This window comes from Lolium rigidum, chromosome 1, assembly GCF_022539505.1.
Source record: "Lolium rigidum isolate FL_2022 chromosome 1, APGP_CSIRO_Lrig_0.1, whole genome shotgun sequence".
Taxonomy (NCBI): Eukaryota; Viridiplantae; Streptophyta; class Magnoliopsida; order Poales; family Poaceae; genus Lolium; species Lolium rigidum.
Genome location: NC_061508.1, coordinates 318212933 through 318219062, shown reverse-complemented (window position 1 = coordinate 318219062; position 6130 = coordinate 318212933). Strand labels below are relative to the sequence as shown.

At 43.1% G+C, this 6130-nt stretch overlaps 2 long non-coding RNA genes across 2 annotated transcripts; both read left to right on the top strand.

Annotated features, from left to right (window-relative positions):
• The first annotated feature begins 624 nt into the window (after window positions 1-624).
• Window positions 625-1834, top strand: LOC124684240. The gene is made up of 5 exons (XR_006996958.1): window positions 625-791; window positions 893-1161; window positions 1248-1299; window positions 1501-1637; window positions 1743-1834. It is a non-coding gene; the product is annotated as an uncharacterized LOC124684240 (long non-coding RNA).
• A 520-nt stretch (window positions 1835-2354) lies between these two features.
• LOC124698205 lies at window positions 2355-5562 on the top strand. Its single transcript, XR_007000905.1, has 2 exons — window positions 2355-2820; window positions 5224-5562. It is a non-coding gene; the product is annotated as an uncharacterized LOC124698205 (long non-coding RNA).
• Window positions 5563-6130: the final 568 nt, after the last annotated feature.

Genomic DNA, 6130 nt, shown 5'->3' with positions numbered 1-6130 from the left:
GAGGCCAACTGAAGCTCTAAATTATATCATTGTGAGTATAACTTACAATGTCTACAAACACATATTACTTTGTCGTAGCAAGTTTTCAGTAATAAATAAACCGATGCTTGGAAGCTGGAACACTATATTCATTGGTTATAACTGACAAAAAATTGGCTAGTTTTGATAACTATTGGCTTGTAGTTGACTTGAGAGAATCAGTACTGCCAGCTAATACTAACAAATTTTCTTTATTCTAGCCAAGCCTCACTACTTTTGTTTGTCAATGTAGCATGATTATTACATGATATATATTGCAAAACAAAGGCTAATAGAGTGTAGCTCTTGATTTATGAAGTTTGTGGCTAGATCTGAGGAAAAAAAATGTTTTTTTACTAAGCGGAAGGTTGGAACTGACACCGGCTGACCGGCTGGCACATTACTCCATATATAAGGGAACGGAGCTGGGCGCCTAGTGTTTTCTGTTTGACCAAACTATGCATGTGTTTTGTTTTCTTATTGGTGGATAGTGCATAATTCGGCTTTATCTGGTTTGTACTATGCTTCTAGCCCAAAGCTTTTCTCGCACAAATGTGATCAATATGTGATTCTTCACATGAGAGTGTTCAGATTTCGAAATTCTTACTTGCTCATTTTAACATTTTTCTAAAAATGATACCTGTGCAGCGCATATTGGTTTAGGAGATATCAAATGGCACACATAAGATTGGAAACAATGAGCAAGATTTTTGCATTTTGAGAGCATGCATATTCCACAAGAAAGAAAAAGGGGTTAGCAGCTGTTGCTAAAGGTCGGCACTGATAACCTTCCAAACCCATAAATTGTTCTTACATTTGTTCAACTTTATTAGTACATTATTAAAAGATGCAGTTTTATTCTTATTTGAAGCAGAACCATTGTTCTTGCATCACCTTGTCTCCATGGTCTAAAAACGGACAAGAAAAAGGAACTGGAGGACATGAACCATGGCCATACCTGGAGGAGGGCTCGAAGGGAGATGACCTTCCCATCACGTTCGTGGATAAGAACAGCGAAAACGCGCTGCTCCCTCACCTTGTGCATGACGACGACGCTCAGCCCCGCAGCGGTGAGGAACACCAGAAGCAGCAGCAAGTACGGGAGCCTCTTGGCGGCGCTGCTGGCCATCCCGTAGCCTTTTGGTCTGTACTTGCTCCCGTCCATCACCTACCCCTTCCTCACCAAATGCACTTCTATTTTGTTCACAGGACTTCCCTCCTCCTTGCAGGATCTTGCTTGGTGCAGCAATGCGGAGGAAACTAATGGAGCTGCAGGTGCAGGTTATTTTTTCTTGGCTCTCTTGGGTTTTGGAATGGTAGGACTTTGCAGACAGACGTGATGAATCATGATGCACACTTATATTGATGCACATGGCCTTGAAGTACTTAACGGCTAGCCTATTCTTTGACCCACGGGATCAATTAATAAGATGATGTGCATGCCATTGACTTGCACTTACTGGACTTAACCGATGACTGCAGGGAAGAAGTGACTGCTGAGTGTCGACTAGCAAATGTAGAGATTACACAAGCTCTGGGCTGTTTATCGTGGATCGGACGGTTGTGAGGAGAAGCTGTTTTCGTGGATCATCATGAATGTAAAACCGACGGTATCTGCGGTAATGTAATGTTAGCCTCTCGTACACAAGCAAACAGACCGTCCAGGTTTGTAAAGTCAACGTGATGCAAGATGGCAATTAATGAGATTCCTGCATGCTTCGCAGATCTCCAGGCAACAATCACCTCAAGATGAGTAATGTATTCATGGAGCAGCTGCAGGGGTTAGTGCTCCACCATGCAGGCAGGACAACTAGTAGTACCTTTGACCTAGGCAAGCTCCTTCAAAGGACGTGAGAGATCTCGTTAACAATGGTTGAGAAAACATATGCTACCACTCCCAAGTCTAGATGGAGCTGCCACCGACGCAAACACAGATTTGGTAATTAGTACTCGCTTTACAGCCATTTGATTGTGGTGACAAAATTTTACTTTTGACAGGAGATGACAGACATAGCTAATTTGTAACCTCCATGAGCAGAATCTGCAGGGTTGATTAACAGTTGGATAGCTGCTTAAAAAAGGGTATTTAGCCAATTTAGGAAAAGGCGCAGTATGAGAGCAAGAGTTGAATACATTGCTAAAAAGTGCTTGGATGCTCCCTGTCAAACCGAGCACTCGTTTCTGGACCGTTGGATTCATCCTGGATGGATCGATCACGCGCCACGTTAATCTATCAAGTCCGACCGAAACACACCTGCACATTGACGAATTCCCACCTGGGTCCTACTTGGCACGTGTGGTGCGAGCGGTTTCAATCTCGCACCCGTCTCTCTCGTTGAGGTCGCTAAAGCCGTTCCCCATATCTCCTCTCCCATTCTCATAGCTCTAGGGTTCCATGGCGATTTCCGTGGCGGAGGTCGACCGCGACCGTTCCGCTCGTCGCCGGAGGGCGAAAGCGCGCTGGAGGAAGGCTCGCTCGACGACGAAGGGCGTGCCGCGCGGTAGTGCGGCGTGCTCTCCGTCGGGGAGCGAGGTTTCCGGTCAGGGACGAGGTCGATTCGGTGGCGGAGGTTGACCACGACTGCTCTGCTCGTCGCGGGAGTGCGAGAGCGCGTGGGAGGAAGGCTCACCGCCGGCGAAGGGTGAGCCGCGCGGTAGAGTGGCGTGTTCTGCATCGGGCAGCGAGGTTTCCGGTCGGACGGCGAGCTCTGCAGCATGGACGGGGAAGATCTAGTTGTGGGCGTCGTCTTGCTGCGAGGTGACAAGTTATGCGAAGAATTCTGACCAGGTCGACTTACAGAGGTAATTCCAGAGAAAATCCCCTTCAATCACGTTATATTCTGGTGCTCTGAGGAGCAATTCATGGGCATATCCGCAGTAATTATAGTCCAGATTTATCTACTGGTGTCTGTGTCCCGTTTGATTGTGTGTCAATGGATCCCTAGTGCTAGTTTAAACCACAGTGTAGTAGATCTCTTGTAATGGTCATGGCGCTATATTTGCTATGAATGATTTCATCTCGCGTGAGGGATTTCCTTTTGGCGGAATTAGTTCAGTCCCTCACTTTGGGGGTACTTTGTTGTTGTAGCATGCACTAATGGGGGAGTAGAACATATACTACCAGTGGTTTCCCATGTATTTTGTAAGTTTTCAGCAACAAGGCATTTATGTAGTTAGTAGCAGGGTTGCTACCGGCATGGGATGCCGACGGAAGTTTTCACTAGTTATGCACTAATTCCGATCAGATTTGATTACTCATTTTTATTGTAGTTTTGTGTTTGCGGGAAAGATTTGGGACGCGGCTTGCCACCCTATTTAGTAGCAATTAGAACTACTTAATGTGTTACTGCTTTGTAAATTGTCAATGAACTGGTAATTTGGATAGATTTTTTTGCAGGCATTAAATGTTGTTTTCCATGGATGTTATGAACTGGCCACTCATATTAATTTGTAAGTTGCCATCATATAGATAGGTTTGTGTGTTGTCAACTTTTTTTTTAAAAGTTGGCTTCGGAGCATGGTTAAGTTGGTTTCATGTATATCAGTAAATTGGCTTTCGAACATAGTTAAATTATTTCCTGAATACGGCTATTTTCAAAGCTCTATCAACATGGTTAAGTCAGTTTTATGTATATAATTATATTGGGTTATGAACCTGGTTAAATTGGTTCCTGAATACAACTATTTTCGAAGCTCAGGTCAACATGCTTTAGTTGGTTTCATGTATACAAGTAAGTTGGCTTATGAACCTGGTTAAATTGTTTCCTGAATAAAACTATTTTCAAAACTCTGTCAATATGCTTAAGCTGGTTTCATGGAAGCTGCAAGCAGCAGGTGGTCGTACACTGGATGTTCCATTAGGTTTCAGGCACTGGCAGTTGCTTCCTCTCACACCGCCAGCTCCACAGTCGCAGAAAGAACGACTTGATCAAGAATAAACAACATGATGCCCACGATGGCACACCTTGGCACATACAGAAGAATAGGTCAGAGTATCCAGCAAGATCTTCCCTGTGGTTGGTTAGACTCATAAATATAGCATCACATTGTCCATAAATGGATCTGAATATTCGATCTCATCTTACAGCCATCACCATGCTAAGCAGTTTTGAAATAACATCCACATCAACTTGATCTCTGTCTCCTGGTTGCATGATCTTTCTGTATCCATCAAAGGTGTGTATAATCTCATGTATTACGAGAATGCAAGAAAGAAGAGTATTGTTGCTAGAAGTGTACTCTGATGGAAATCCATGTAACATGCACTTCAAGGGAAAATAATTTTTCTTCACTTCACCTAGTTTTGTAGCAACTCCATCTATCCTTGACGGAAGATCACATAAACGGTCCAGCAATTCCATGTTTGGACCAACTTTCTTAAGAAGGATATGATTCTTGGATTTGTCAAATGCAGAATGCTTAAGCAGGAAGGAAGGATGGCTTATGAACCTGGTTAACTTGTTTCCTGAATATAACTATTTTCAAAACGCTGTCAACATGCTTAAGTTTGTTTCATGTATACAATGTGGTTTGGCTTATGAACCTGGTTAAATTGCTTCCTAAATACGACTATTTTTCAAAGCTCTGTATACATGGTTAAGTTGGCTTCATGTATACAATAAAGTTGGCTTTTGAACATGCTTAATTTGTTTCCTGAATACAACTATTTTCAAAGCTTTGTATGAATGGTTAAGTTGGTTTCATGTATACAATTAAGTTGGCTTCTCAACATGGTTAATTTGTTTCCTGAATACAACTATTTTCAAAGCTCTGTATACATGCTTAAGTTGGTTTCATGTATACAATTAAGTTTGTTTTCTGAACATGGTTAATTTGTTTCCTGAATACAACTATTTTCAAAGCTCTGTATGCATGGTTAAGTTGGTTTCATGTATCAATTAAGTTGGTTTCTAAACATGGATATTTTGCTTCATGAATACAACTATTTTTCAAAGCTCCGTCAAAATGCTTTTAGTCGGTTTCACATATAAAAGTAAGTTGGCTTGTGAACCTGGTTAAATTGCTTCCTGAATACAACTATTTTTCAAAGCTTTTCCGTTTTTTTATCATTTTCACTTTTATGTGTATTACTGCACGCGCCTCTTAGCCATTATTCTAACTGATGTATATGGTTAAGTTTGGTTATCTAGCATGTTTAAGTTGATTATATTCTTGGGTTAACTAAGGTGTTGCTTTTTTTCGCAGCACATTGTAATAAATAAGGAGAATGACAGGCGTTCCCGACTGCAGTTAGTTCCTGACTGCAGTTAAGACAAGTTGCTGGAGCAGCAGCAGAAAGACTATTGTTGTCCCAATTGCAAATTTGGCTCCAAAACAGGAGTTCTTCTTGGCGAGAGGGATGGCGAGAGAGAGAGGGTTGTTGGGGCAGGGGGTGAAGTTGTACCGTGGGGTGGTAGATGTAGACATGGTCCACGTGTTGTTCTTTTGTCTAAACGTGCATCCTTTTGTAATGGGCTATTATTTCTTGTTCCAGATCGGGTGCTGTGCCGGACAAACCAGCACCCGGATGTTGGGTTTGCCAAACTAGCATCCAGATGTTGGGTCAGGCAAACCAGCACCGGATGCTGCCTAGCCCGGTCCTTATGTAGAGTGCGTCCCAGAAAAGGTCATCGTGCATGGCATGACCACCGACATATGACATCGTTATACTTATATCTGAAAAGAGGCAACGGACTCAACGCATGCATGGGTGAGAAATCCTGGAATGTGACCAGCTGATGGGCTGCACGTCCACGCTGCTTGCCTGCAGCCTCGATGGAGACCCGGCGACATGCCATCAACGTTTCAAACTTGCGAAAAGTTGATTGATTCCGATGATTGGCCCTGTAGTACACACTGCGCCCTACTCTTCTGAAGCGTGGCGGCTACGAAGTTCCTCGAGGAATCCAGACGACACAATCGTATATATAACACTTGCAAAACTGACTCGCAAGGAAAAATATTACAGCTAGCAAATGGAGCTAATCTCTGGCCTGCTGCACAACAGCTAGATAAATAGCCGGCAATGGCGTTTGAAGCAGCAGAGGGCCAAAGGCTATTGCTATGAAGCGGTGTGACAAGAAGCCAATATGGAAGAGGATTGTTCTCTGGA